This window comes from Lactuca sativa, chromosome 6 (assembly GCF_002870075.4).
Source record: "Lactuca sativa cultivar Salinas chromosome 6, Lsat_Salinas_v11, whole genome shotgun sequence".
NCBI classification, from domain to species: Eukaryota; Viridiplantae; Streptophyta; class Magnoliopsida; order Asterales; family Asteraceae; genus Lactuca; species Lactuca sativa.
This window is the reverse complement of record NC_056628.2, coordinates 27,579,023-27,594,609: the sequence shown is the minus strand read 5'-3', so window position 1 is coordinate 27,594,609 and position 15,587 is coordinate 27,579,023.

Here is a 15,587-nt window from a genome sequence, read left to right as displayed (position 1 = left end):
TGTTGGTGCCATCCAATGTCACCCTTGAGCAAATGTTTGGCAACGAGAAGTTTTGATTGGAGGAGGAGGAGGAACCAGAAGCATCATTTGGAGTATACATTCATAAAAGGAAGGTAATTTTAGTCAGATAAGAATATTCCTTAATATAACAAGCCAAAATGAAATATTAAGGCTAAGATCTACCTAAAAAAATCCACAACTTACAAAAGGGATGCCGTAATCTAATTGTAAACTTTATAACGGTAGGTAAATGACGATATACCAATTCCACCATTGAAATATGAAATTTTAAGGAAATTAAGTTAAGTGAAATTCCTAGATATTTTGTGTAACACCCAGATTCAGAAAGACCAAGAAAAGAAAGGAAAAGCTCTAAGTCATGAGTCAACTCGTCGAGTCTAGGGTGGAACTCGACGAGTCGGAGCGGGATCCGGGGTATAGAGTAAGTGACCGACTCGGCGAGTCGGCTAGTGGACTTAGCGAGTCTGGTCTGGGCGAGAAAAACCCTAATCGAGGGGGTTATGCCCTATTTAAAGAACATTACATCCCTTCCCCATCCTTTTACTCCCCCTTTTGAGATCCAGAAACCCTAAATCATGAGTGAGAGCCCTTGGAAGCAATTTAGAGCCTAGATAAGTGACTTTGGTGGAAAGGGGGCTTGGAGATCAAGAGGGTTGCTGCAAAGGAGTGGTGTAGATCCGGGAACTACTTCAGTTGGAGCATATATTGGAGGTAATAAGCTGTTGCTTTGGCTTTATTGCAATTAGATCTATCATATGTTTGAGATTTGGGGCATTTTGGGCATGATTAAGATCTATGTCGAGTTAGAGTCCTAGATCTGAGGGTCTACCTTAGATCTAGACTCGTGATGGTCCAGAAGGTCATAAAGTTTATGTCAATAAGTTGTTAGTGAAGCCCCTTTGTCTTTAACCCTAGCCCTAGAGTGTTTTGGGCCTTTAGCTCCTTGGTTTCACGTAATGTTTGCAACTTTACGTGGGGGATAGAATGTAGAAGAGTGGATCTATGGATTGGAGCCCCTGCATGGCTCGAAAAGCCATTGTATGGATTGAGATCTGAAGAGACTCGACGAGTCACATGGGTGTACTTGGCGAGTTTTATGAACTTGATCATGGACTCGGTGAGTTGGAAGAACAACTCGACGAGTTTGTTGAAGATTGCTTTGGACTTGGCGAGTCTGGTCGCAGAACCTCAACCTTTTTTGTTTAAGACGCAAATCAGTGAGTTGAGTGGTGACTCAACGAGTTGGACAGGATGGGACTCAGAGATCGTTGAACTCGACGAGTCTTGGGGTGACTCGGTGAGTCGAGTCATATTTTGAGAGTTTCTGAGTTTAAGGACTCGGTGAGTCTATGAGTTGACTCGGCGAGTCGAGTCAACTGGAAGGTTGAATTTGACCAGGACTTTGACTTTGACCGGAGTTGACTTAGTTTGACTTCTAGAGTTCAGTTTGGAACTAAGTGTTATATTGATATTAGTAGTTCAGGGAGCTAGTGGAGCAGTGGTTAAGAGATTTTTCGGACAACAGCCAGAGGGTTATCAGCAAAGTTCAGCAGTGCAAGTGAGTTTCCTTTGTGTGAATGGGTCTACGGCCACAATGCCGGCCCATGTAGTTATGAGTAGGAAGACCCGAGGGTTAGCCCTAGGCACAATATGCTAGTATGACATTCGAGACTAAGGTCCAATGTTAGCGGGCAAGTGCCTATGGAATTGTTTGTATGATAGTTATACTTGTTGTCTGTGTGATACATGTATGTGCCTGGTAGGGAGGTGAGTATGGGCGAGGTCCCGTATCTCACCAATAGCAGAGTGTGGATGGTGTTCCATACCTCATTAGCAGTAGAGCAGGGGCAAGGCCCAAGAAAGGAGAAGAGTGAGTGTAGGCTGGGCCTAAATCTCACTGTTAGTAGGAGCTTGGACGGGATTCCATGATTCATTAGTAGTAGGACAGGGGGTGAGGCCCAAGATAGGCGAGGACTTAGTACAGTAATCCAGTAAAATATGTTATTTATGTGTCGTGATATGATTGTATGCTAGTATATGTTAGCGGGTTGGGCCCGGAGATAGGCGAGTCCTAAGGAAAATAGATCTGTACACAGAGCGGGGCTCAAAGCCAGGCAGGGCCTATTGGCGGACGGGGTCCGATAGCGGGCAAGGCCCAATGTAGCGGGTAGGAGCCCAATATGTGGTTATGTGCTCAGTGTTATGTATGGCATGTATGGATCAATAGATATGTATGGTACGCGGTAGGTTGGGGAACTCACTAAGCTTCGTGCTTACAGTTTACAATTTTGGTTTCAGGTATTTAGTTTTCAGAAGAGGAGCTCGGGAGGGTTACAGTGCACACACCATGACAACATAGCCTGGGATGTTTGCTCTGATAATTAAACAAGTATTTTAGAAATGAAACTATGATTTGTCATATAAACCCTTTTTGTATGTTTGAATGACTTAACACTATAAATTAGTAATGTTTTTTTAAAAGAAATTTTTGGACTCGAAATTTGGGATGTTACAAGTTGGTATCAGAGCCTTGGTTTGAGGGATTTGGACACACTTTCGGGTGTGTCTGAACTCAAACTAAGGAATTGGTATATAAATTTTCAAAAGGAAAAATCAATTTTTGTAAAAATGGATTCTTGAGAAAAGAAAAGAGTTTTAGAAAAAGCGAAAAGAACTTTGAAAGGAAAAAAAGGGTGTGGTGCATGCAATCAGCCGAGCTCAAGTACGTTCTCCCAAATTACCCATACAAGTTTCTATTATGATATGATTATGTGATCAGCATGCTAGACTAGGGCTAAGGATCTAGGAGGATGCCTTATGTGCCTGTTATATGCGGTTATTAGGCTATATGCTAGCATTGGTTAGACAATGGTAGGATAGCCTGTTTAGGTTATGCCTGATTATGTGAGCTTATATTGCATGCTAGTACAGATTCTTGTGTAGAGGATAGAACAGATTGATTAGATTATGTTATGGTTAGATTTTCCTTTGTCTGAATGTTGCTTGCTCTGTGCCTTGTGGGATTCTTAGTGATGGGAGTTAGTCATTAGATGAATATGTTAGGGATCCGGGTTGAATAGTCTCAGAGTTCTGGATTTGACTCTACTGCGCAACTCTCGTTTGAGTCTAACCGTTGTAGGGACGAGTCCCTTACTTGAAGGATTATCTGAGCCTCGTCATATGTGGCGGTATTCAGGTAATAGCTGATTGGCATTACGAGGAAACCTTCAGCAGCTGAGGACTGGTCGGGTCAGAGATTTCCCTAGGGTAAGCCTAGGATATGGTTTGTGCTAGGAGTAGTGATGGTAGTAGTATAAGGGACTTGGTGGAGTTGAGGCAATTCTTGAGGAAAGTACGGATAGATGTGGAAGGTAGTATGGGCCCGTACTACTGAAAGCATAGGATCGGTACTCGATTCAAGAGGTGCTGAGACAAAACCAGGGAACTTGCAGTGCGTGTGAGGTCTCTTAGCAGTGATGTGTATTTTGATGATTGTTATGGCATGCTTTCAGTATGACGACATCGCAAGATGGACCAGTGGATGGATCAGGTGCCAGAGAGGGGTCAGGCTCGGGTTCAGGGATTGAGCAGCTCGAGGAGTGGATGGGAGAGTGTGTATCAGCTGGGATTACGTGCGGTATTCTTGACCAGACTCCTGTGATCTTTTGAACAGTCAAGGAGGGCATCTAGGAGATTTTGGATGAGAGGCATGGAGCCTTTCGCACAGAGCTGATGGCTATGTTGGGAGCGCGTACTTTGACTTTCCTGGAGGTCAGGGCTTGTGGAGCTCCAGATTATCATGGGGATAGGGACCCCATTGCTAGTGGCAGATGGTTGGCTAATGTCGCCAACACTTTTCTTTCTAGCCGGTGTCCCGAGGGGGACAAGGTTCGACTTGCCTCCTGTCTTTTGAAGGATAGAGCACGGGATTGGTGGGATGAGGTTGGTCATGCTATTGGAGATGATTTCGCGTTGGACGCGATGACATGGAGTGATTTCTCGGCCAGGTTCAAGGACGAGTTTGCACCGATTATTGAGGTGCAACGGTTAGCCCGGGAGTTCCGGGATCTACAGCAGACGACCGAGACGGTGGCAGAGATCACCGCCAAGTTCAGGGAGAGGGCTCTTCTTGTTCCGCAGTATGTCGCGAATGTGGAGATGAAGAAGGCTCCATATCACGATATGCCGAGAGACGACATCAGAGAGTTTGTGAGTCAGCCCAGCTGCAAGACGCTGGAGGATATGATTGCTCGGGCCAGGGAAAGGGAGATCGATCTGGAGCACCTAGGGAGGAGGAAGCCGAAGGACGTTCAGGTATCTATGGGATCGGGCAAGAGGCCCAAGACATCAGACTCTAGATTGAGAGGTCCTCAGGACCAGGGCCACTGTGGCAAGTGCGGCAGGACGCACGATGGTGCGTGTAGGAGTGGCAGCGGTGGTGATTCTGGTTGCTTCAAGTGCCGCCGGATTGGTCATTTCAGCAGAGATTGTACTGCTACCACCACCCAGAGATCAGACATGTTGTGTTTCCATTGAAGTCAGAGGGGCCACAAGAAGGCCCAATGTCCGAGTTTGCATTCAGCAGGACAGGTGATAGCACCTGCCCCTGCAACCATGAGGATCACCGACGACCGTCAGGGTCGGGCAGAGACGTCTGCAGCGAGGAGCAAGGCGTATCAGTTGGTTTCAGATGAGGTGTGAGCAGCCCGATGTGTCATGTACATATCTTCTTTCATTTTTCTACCAACTTATGATATGGTCTTATTGTTATGGTGTTGCATCGGTATTGATAACGATACATCGAAATTTTGCGGCCTACGGGTGATTGATTTATATGTCATCTGCATACGTTGGATGTTAGAATGATAGTTGGAGGTCGTCTCCTTTAGAATGGGTTACTTAGGATGAATTACATGTAGCATGCCTGTGGGGGGGCTTGGTAGTGCCTTGCTAGTTCGGGAAGGTGTCGATTGGAAATGGATCGGTTAGATCCCCAGTTATGGCAAGTCAGGTTTTCAGCGAAGTGATCAGGGGATTGTAAGAAGAATTGGAAATTCTTCTAAGCTGTGAGCTGTGAGGAGCTAGTCAAGTTGAAGTGGGGGAGAGCCATCCGTGTGGCCAAGGATAGAAGTAAGTACAAGACTGGGGTAGTTTCACACTCTTGGTAAGGAAGGAAGCAGCTCAAGTGGATGTATGGATGGAGGATCAAGTTAGTCGGGAGTTGGGGAAACTTTCCAACGTTGAGTTTGTGTATTCATGTCCAGTGGGTGACTGGTTCAGGAAAAACAGGTCGCAGTGCCTTCGCCAGGTGCGGATTTAGGCGGGATATAAGACTGTAGGGTAGCTGCAACATTCCCCAGCAGCAAGTCATGAGGAATGTGTCGTAAGACTGCGGGTAAGCCGTAGCGTTCATTAGCAGTTTAGTTCGCGGAGTGTGGGCGGAGGCCCGTATCTCCCAGCTGGGTGAGACCCGTCGGCGAGGCCCGTATATTAGCAACAATATAGGTGAGACCTGGGAGCAGGATTGATCAGTAGTATGGTTTGGGTGAGACCCGTGGGTGAGGCCCATGCGACGGTAGCTAGGCAGGTGAGACTTGAGGGGAGGATTGCTCTAGGATATAGTCGGGTGAGACCCGTGGGCTAGGCCCGTGAGATTATAGCAGCGTAGGAGGGGCCTGGTAGGGACCTTAGGGTCAAGATAGGGGATCGAGGATCCCAAGACTTGTAGCGCCAGAGTGGCAGGATAGATAGAGTAGTTTAGATAGCCGAAGTTTCTTCGGAAGTCGCTGGGTTCAACTAAGAGATTATGCTAGTCGTAGTGACCGGTGAGTATCTGGTAACTCAGTTATTAGCAGAATCTATAGAGGGACCAGGGTGGTCTCGGTCCATTCGAAAGGTGATTCAGAAACAACAGGACCTTAAGGCAGGGAAGTGTCGATAGAGAAGTATGGTACGGGACAACTAGTCGACCGAGGAGTGTTACGCCTCTCACAACAGGGTTGGATAATATCAGAGGGAAGGGTTTGACCCTGTTGCGCAGCTCTTGTTGGAGTCTAACCGTTACAGGGATGTATCTTTTACTCGAAGGATTATCTGATCCATACGCTGGGCTGGGTGCTTAGCACTAAGTTATAGTAGTAAGAAGTATTCAGTATGTATCGGCAGTAGTGACCAGCATCGGGAGTGACAGGAGTAATGGATACCGTGAAGGATATGCCCTTCATAGTGATGGAGGAAATTATTAGTTATGGAACGTGCCTTGGGAAGGCCAGTATACGCGCAAGGAAAAAGGGGATGAACCCCTAGGATTTCAGCATAAGTACTCGGGGAGAACTGGAAGGATTGTCAGTTGAGTGAGTTGTGTGCTCAGGATTGGTGGGATTAGAGTGCACTTGAAGATCGATAACAACAAGGACTAGTTCTAGGTAACCGGGCGGAAGGTCCATGAGAGCAGTCGGCCGAAGTTATAGTCATCAGGAAGGGGTGATGTGAGCGGATTGCAGGACAGTTGGCTGTAGCGGACTTCGAGGACGAAGTCTAGTTTAATTAGGGGAGAGTTGTAACACCCAGAATGAGAAAGACCAAGAAAAGAAAGGAAAAGATCTAATTCATGAGTCAACTCGTCGAGTCCTGGGAGGAAATCGACGAGTCGAAGCGGGATCTGGGGCATAGAGTAAGTGACCGACTCAGCGAGTCGGCTAGTGGACTCGGCGAGTCTGGTCTGGTCGAGAAAAACCCTAATCCCGGGGGTTGTGCCCTATTTAAAGAACATTACATCCCTTCCCCAGCCTTTTTACTCCCCCTTTTGAGATCCAGAAACCCTAAATCATGAGTGAGAGCTCTTGGAAGCAATTTAGAGCCTAGATAAGTGACTTTGGTGGAAAGGGGGCTTGGAGATCAAGAGGGTTGCTGCAAAGGAGTGGTGTAGATCCGGGAACTACTTCAGTTGGAGCATATGTTGGAGGTAATAAGCTGTTGCTTTGGCTTTATTGCAATTAGATCTATCATATGTTTGAGATCTATGTCGAGTTAGAGGCCTAGATCTGAGGTAGCTACCTCAGATCTAGACTCGTGATGGTCCAGAAGGTCATAAAGTTTATGTCAATAAGTTGTTGGTGAAGTCCCTTTGTCTTTAACCCTAGCCGTAGAGTGTTTTGAGCCTTTAGCTCCTTGGTTTCACGTAAAGTTTGCAACTTTACGTGGGGGATAGACTGTAGAAGAGTGGATCTATGGATTGGAGCCCCTACATGGATCGAAAAGCCACTATATGGATTGAGATCTAAAGAGACTCGGCGAGTCACATGGGTGTACTCGGCGAAGTTTATCAACATGAGCATGGACTCGGCGAGTTGGAAGAACAACTCGGTGAGTTTGTTGAAGATTGCCTTGGACTCAGCGAGTCTGTTCTTGGACTCGTCGAGTCTGGTCGCAGAACCTCAACCTTTTTTGGTTAAGACGTAGATCTGTGAGTTGAGTGGTGACACAACGAGTTGGATAGGATGGGACTCAGAGATCGTTGAACTCGACGAGTCGAGTCGTATTTTGAGAGTTTCTGAGTTTAAGGACTTGGCGAGTCGAAAAGCCCTATTAGCCTAATAACAGCCCAAACACTTAAGGCCTAAAGTTACAACCCAACAGAAGGAGTACGCGGGGGTACCCCTCTTGGCACGCTGGGCGTACCCCTCTTGGTACGCTAGGCGTACACCAATGTTCGCGGATTGGAATCGGGATACAGACCCACTACGCTGGGCGTACAACCATTTACACGGGGCGTAACCTTGCTGAACTACAATCCTCCAAAAGTTCTTAATTGCATAAGCTCTTAAGCCCAAAATTCAGATCCATAGACTAAATATGCCTAGGATTCATAAAGTCTCAAACTTTATTACTTGGTACGCCCATAAAGTCCTTAAACCAAGGTCTTAACCCATTAAGACCCTCCTACTTCTTACATGGGACAACCAAAACCATTGGGACCTCATTTTTCTCACTCAAGACCTCTCCTAAGGTCTGGAAGGACAACTAGTCTCGACCAACTCTCATCATGCATCAAGATGAGGTTTTTGGGACAAGAATGGTGTCAAAACTCCACAACACATAGATCTACACAATATGATTGTGAATCAAGAGACTTTATACCTCAAAAGGGCTCCAAAAGATGACGCCTTTCTAGATCCATGAGCTCCAGCCACCCCACTCCTTCCTTGACAACTTCCTCTTTCTTCTTCTAGGCTCTCCTTTGCCAAACCAAGCTTTCCAAGGTCAAATACCCACAACATTGGAGAAAGAACGGCTTCTTAGGGTTTTCTGAGGGTAAGAAGGCAGATATGGAGGCTGGGGTTGGAACCATAAGGTTCCTTATATAGTGACTGACCCTAAAATTAGAGTTTCTAGATACTAGACGTACACTGGGCGTACATCCTATACGGTGGGTGTACGCCCCCAACAACCGCGTTCATTTAATCACTCTACGCTGGGCGTAACCCAGCCTTACGCTGGGCGTACCCACGCGTGTCCCCTGCATGCATGGCCTTTCCTTGCCAACTCTTTCTAATAAGTGCCATAACTGACAATACCTTCAAAGTGCCATAGCTCCTTTATTCTAAGTCCGTTTCCGACGAACTTTATATCCATGAAAAGGTGGCAAGAAGCCCTACGCTTCTAGCAACACACCGCGACCCGAAACCTTCTCGAATAAAACCCATTGCCCATAAAAGACCGAAACGAAGTTACTCTTTTGATCTCGGGGAACCATAATTAACTACTCTTAGAACGGGGCGTCACAATTCTCCCCAACTTAATATGATTTCGCCCTCGAAATTGCTAATTGCCAACTCTGGCTATCCATAACTTGAAAAGCACATTCACGACCCTAGAGTGTGACGACCACCAAGGGAGACTAGTCCTGCTGGAACTCCCTCTCGAAGAGATACCTACTCCTTCTCGTGCAAACTCAATACTTACCTCTCCGGAAGTCCTGAACCTGGAAAGTTAAATTGGATCCATCTCCCAGATGGGCCGTCCAAACTAACCACCCCCTTACTTCTTCCCATTACTGTGGAAAAGAACTGTTCAACCGTGGGAACCCGAATTCCCAACATGAAAACAAGACTACGAGTCCTACTCTGCTGCCGACCACACTTGGCGTCTCTCTTAACTCATATCCGACCGATCATACATCGATACTCTTACCAATCCAACACTCACGCCTGGCCCAATCAGCCTCGGGCTGGAATACCAGGTATGCTTACGACGGGTCCGCTCATCCCCAAGATGGAATACCCTCACATCCATGCACATGTTTGGTCCAATCAACCCTCCGGTTGGAATACCAAACACATCATGTCCAATCAATCATAGGGTCCGGTCATCCTCATGATGGAATACCCCAGATTGGAATACCTCCATATACATAACTCAACCTATAACCATACTTGGAACCAAGGACCCTGACCTTGCGTCCCCCCCCCTCCCGAACCCTTCGGTTTGCCACATCTGAGTGTTACCCCACTCATACCTCTGTATCTCGATATCTAGGTCCTTGACCTCCGACTGCAATCTTGTACACAATTCTCGCTACCGGACCAGACAACTCCCGAGTCTATTACCTGCTATCCCAATTTCCTCTGACCAAACCTCAAATTTGGAGTCACTATCCCTCTCCTCTTCCAAGGAGACTGATAACATGCCTACGCATCAGCGAACATTGCCATCGCGACAGATCTTCGCTATACACTACCCCTTAGCGGTGCTCACCGCTAACCCATATCATGCATACATACTCCAAGGCTGGTCGCATATCCAGTGAACCACACCTAACCTGCCACCTTTCCTCGACACATGCAAGCCCTTACTTGAACCGCCTTATCGCATCATCCCCATGACCGATGCTCAAACCGCTCCAGGCAACCTTCTACAACCAGCGGCTTATCCGAGAATTTACAATTCTCCCCCACTTAGGGCACTAACCACCACCCGCTGTGGCGAAGATAACACGCATGCTCAATTGAATCCACTGATACCCTGAACTTCGAGGAAATTGAGTTCCTGCTGAAAGTTCTGAAATTCTCGATCCATAACCTTCCTTTCTCACGAATTCCACACTGGATGATAACCCTTTAAGAACCCTCAATGCTCACTCACCTCTAATACATACAACACTAAGCATCTCATGCAAGAAACGACAATCCACAATCACAACATAAATAAGATAAAGCAGAAAAACATACCGACTGACACCTCTGGCTCAGATCTGGTCTCCTCGGTCACAAGCTGATAAGCACGCCCTGGAGCCTTCGGAGGCTCTGATCGACCTTGACCTCCGTCGGTAAGTCTCAAAGTGGCTAGCGTTGGGGCCTGTACTGACCTGGCAGCCAGTATAGGACACTGGGCCTTCATATGGCCCACCTGATCACAATGACAACAAAGTCGAACTCTGGCAGCTGGAGCTTGCTGCCAGCAATCCCTGGCTATGTGGTGCTCCTTGACACACTTGTGGCACCCCGAAGAAGAACGATGTAACGTCTGTGTTTCCGGGCTTGCCATTTTTAGCAATGTAATAGTCTAGGTTAACCTTTGTAACCCATTTTGAAATAATAAGAATGTATTATTTGAGTATTATGTGTTTTGTGCTTAATTGCTTAATTATGTGGTCTGATTAATTAAGAATAAAAATAAGCGTCAAAATTTAAGTGTAAAATAAACTTAATATCTTTGGTTAATGTTGTAGTAGTTGAAACGAGGTTTCCGAATATATATAGAACACCCAAATCTGACTTCGTATGAGGAAGTTATGATTTATCGAAGTTTCGACTTAGCGGTGTGCAACCTGAAATACTCGAATTGAGATCGAACGGTTTTTAGCCGAAGCAATCTAAATGAGAATCGAAGATCTCATTGTTGGTATCGAAGCAATAAAAAGTTAGGCGAGAACGGACGTCAAACGAAGAAGTTATGAATTTATAACGAAGTTTTTCTGTTGCGGCCTATTAAAAATAAATAATAAAAATAAAGTCAAAATTAGCCGACGGAGTCTAAACGAAAGTTGTAGAGCGTAGTCTCACCTTTCCGTGGATATAAAGAACGTCGAAAACGGAGTTCGTATGAAGAAGATATGAATTTCCGAAGTTTGATAAATAAATTGTATTTATTTTTAAATCAAAAATCCGCCATTATCCAAAGGGGGAGTCACCAGTCCGATCCGACGTACGCCCCGCGTACATGAGTACGCCCCGCGTACTCCGGAAGTGTCGACACTTCGGATGACGCATGCAGTGACGATTTCGGAGGCTAGTACGCCCCGCGTACGCCTGTACGCCCCGCGTACTCCGAGGCTCCAGCCTCTATAAAAGGGATCCGAAGGCAGCCGACTATTTTGCCAATTTCTTCTCTTCTCTCTCCCGTTTTGCATCGTTTTGCGTGCCAGAAATACCCCGAAGCCCCGGTATTATTCTCTAGCCCCGAGGCAAGTCCCGAGATCCCGAAGATCCTGAGAAGTGCGGTTCCCGAGCCGAAGCTCTGCCCGCGAGAAGTTCGATTTTTGTGGAGATCTTCCAGATCTGCTGTGGATTACTACTTCTGCAAGTCGTAGTGCTGTCCGATCATCTTCTGATCAAGTGAGTGTATACTACCTTTCATAAACAGGATAATAATACAAGTGCGGTTTGAGTGTATTAAGTAAATTGTGGTTTATATGTGCGAGGGTATAGTTACTTTCTTCTAACGAGTAACTATGAAGTATTTTATATGATATACTTGTTATGTGTATATTTTGTGATTGTATGCGTGAATGGATATTCACTTTATTCTATCTCATAGATCTGAATTGTTTTCTATGGAATACGTGTTATGTGGTATGCCTCATCTGTTATGTGGAATATATATTGAATGAAAATGATATACAGGTTTAAACTATGTATGAATATATATATATATATATATATATATATATATATATATATATATATATATATATATATATATATATATCCTTATCTACTAATATGTTGGGTAGAACATGGGTAGATAGTTGGTGTGTAATAAACAGATGAGAGGCCTCGATGTTGTTGTTGTTGTTGATCTAGTTATTCAGCGGAGTATGGATAACGACCACAGACTCTTTCTAGACAGTCCAGTGGAACGCTAGCAGGTTCATAACCTGTAGGTGTTGTGAACGATGTGTTCACTGGTGTACTCTATCCCCCTCATGGTTGCCTTTAGGATATCTATTGTTGAGGAAACCCCTTCGCAGTAATGTCCGTCCCGATGAAAATCCTAGATTAGGTCCCTTGAGATAGTTGTTTTAGGGACGTAAAGTGAGGATAACGGGAATGGGTAATCGGGATAGTGATTGGTTGGTGAAATTAAATATAACTTATTTATTGTGGGTTGAAAACCCTATATGCTCACCAGGCTCCCAAGCCCGACCCACTCAGTTTTATTTGTATTACAGGAAGTGGCACAAGGGCGTAAGATGGATGGATCATCTTGTTGTTTTGTTTACAAGTCTGTATATGTATATATTTGTTGAATGACTTGTAATGTTTATCGTTTATGCTTTATGGTCTGTATCGGAACATGACATCCCGAGTTTTGATTATATAATGAAATGCATCTCTTGATGAAATGCTTTGATAAATATTATTTTATCATGTTTTGTTTTGGGAACAAATTCCGCAACTCTTTCAAATCAAAAGGATTTACTCTGAAATTATTTAAAAGCATAAATGAAAATCGGTCTTTTCTGGCCGAGATTTTGGGGATGTCACAAACGACAACTACCCTCATGTACCTTGCCGCACTTCCCGTTAGTGCGACTCCTCTGACCTCCCTGTCGATAATCTGGGGGTCTCATCCGCTTCAGTGCAAACTGCGACTGCACCGGGGCCTGCCTCTGCTCTCTCAACTAGAACTCAATCTGTAACTCCTGCCGCCTAGCGGCTTCCTACAACTCCAAAAAGGTACTACACCTCTGCGTGGATACAAACTGCCTGATGTCCTTCTTGAGCATACTCAAATATCGAGACATCTGAGCCTGCTTCGAAGCAAACTCTGGGCAAAATATCACCCTATCAGTGAACATCATGGTGATCTCCGTCACCGAATCCTAACCTTGCTTCAGTTCCAGGAACTCCTGAGCCAATCTCTCTCTCTCTCAACCTGCGGAACATAACGAGTACTGAACATTTCCCGGAACTGATCCCACGAAACCGCAGCCCACTGCACATCAGAAGAAGATCCCGTGGTCAACCTCCACCAATCATTCGCCCCGAGCCTTAGGAGGTTCAGAGCACACCTCACCCTCTGATCCGCAGGGCATGAACACGTGAAGAAGCAACCCTCCACATCCTCCCCCTGCCACTGCCACAGCCGCTGCGGCTGCCGCGACCGCTGTCTCTGTGTGACAACCCGAAACTTCCATTTTGTATGAACATTATCTATTCAATAGAAGCTAGACCAGTTACAGTGAATTTCAGATTTTTCCGAATAAGTTTGTGTATATTGGGGTTTACGTTTAAGGAGATATCAGGAGAATGGATGCTCATGGGTTAGTGAAACTTGAGTATTTCAAAACCTCATAATATTAGCGTTCATTTAAGAAAAAAAATATTTTCTGCCAAAAATATCTCAGGACTATAAATAGATTTTTGAACTAAATTCATTCATTATTCACATTTCCAACTAGAGAAAAGCCATTTTCTCTCTCACGGATCTTCGGGTTTTCATCCCAAATCGTGAGTACACTTCTCTAGTTGTTTTATAATGCTTATTATATGCTTAATAACATAGATTACATGTCAAATATGTGAGATTCGGGAGTTTACCGCCCAAGAATGTTCTTGGGGAGTAAACTCCAAAATGAGGCTTAAATGCTATCTAGTCCCATTTCCTTGATAAGTAACTAGCTTAGGCTTGTATGTATGTATATTTGAGGCTAGAAAACAATCAAAAACACCAAGCTTAGGGTGTTCACGGCCCAAGAAATTCTTGGACCGTGAACTCCAAATTCAAGGGCCAAAATGTGCCCTAATCACTCCTAAAGCTTTAGACATTAACCCCCATTTATTCCTAGCTAAATTGCGGACTTTAAAACATCAAAAGCACCCCCTTAAAGTGATTTTACGGCCAAGGGAATACTCATAGGCCGTAAACACCAAACAAGGGCACCAAAGTGTGCCTAGGGTCCTCATTAGCCTTAAACAAATGCCTAGAAATTATCCTACTTGTGCTTGGGACTTGAAAGAATAAAAATACCCATCCCATGAGAGTTTACGGTCGTAAAATCTAAAGGAATTGGCCTTGGGACCGTAAACTCCTCAAGGGAGTGTTTCTATGCCCTAAACTACCCAAAGAACTAAACCACCAAGTAGAACTTATCCTAGAAATCAAATAACACTTCAAAACACAGAATGCCATCAAGTTTGGGAGTTCACGGCCATAAACTCAAGGGTTTACGACCGTAAACTCCTTGTGTGGATTTTATTGAGGAGTAAACACATATACAAGGTCCTTGGAAGCTTTAAACCCCTTAGCCTTGTCCCACAACAACCTAAAAGCAACCCTTAGGACTTATAACACTTATACAAAGTGTTTACATGTTATAGAGTGTCCCAACAAATTTTATTAGTTATTATTTGGCTAATTAGTTATATATGTGCTCATTATATGATAACTAGGCTCGTGCGTATGAATAAGTCTCCGTTTGCCACCTAGTACAGTATCCGACACTTCAATCCAATCCACTCACCACAAGTGAGTTCATACCACTTTAATTAACCTTTGAAATACTTTTGAATGTTTTTAATGCTTTTATGGGGGGAGGGATACAAGTTAAATACTTATAGTTATTACATCAATCACATGTGATTAATAACTATAAAACCAATGATTTTATCACTGTTCAAATACCTTTATTTAAACTTTGTTATACTTCTTATAAACTTCATGCCCATATATGTATAGATATATACGAAATGTTTAAAGGGCTTAGGAAGGCCATCCGCCCTATTTCCTTTTCCTCGATTTGGATGTGGTCTGGTGGGATGTCGGGTAGCCATCCGAGGGTCGTTTCAATATTAATTATATATCATATATGCATATATAGACATAAAAGTACTCCCATATTCATGCGTATTAGTTATATCATTAGTAAGTTACCATCGGGGTAACACAGGATCATACTACTACAATTTCTAGATCAATGAGTCAGATCATTCATGAGTCAATACTTATTAGTATGAGAACACATACATTACATTACTATGAGTACATATAAAACTATACTAGAAAGAGCACATATACAACTATACTAGGAAGAGAACATATACAACGATACTAGAACAAGTAACATTACAGTACATATACATGAATACGTTAACAATTGTGATCCACTGTATCGGAGCATGCCTTAAATGTCATGGCTGGAGTTGTAGCCAGAATTCTCTTGGAGGGAGAGCGTGAGTTTGCGTATAGATCTATACTGGATTGACTATCCTACACCTTGCTGCTAGCTACAGCCGGACCTGCAGGTCTGCGGGTGCCAAACGTCATTCCGTTATTACGAGCAT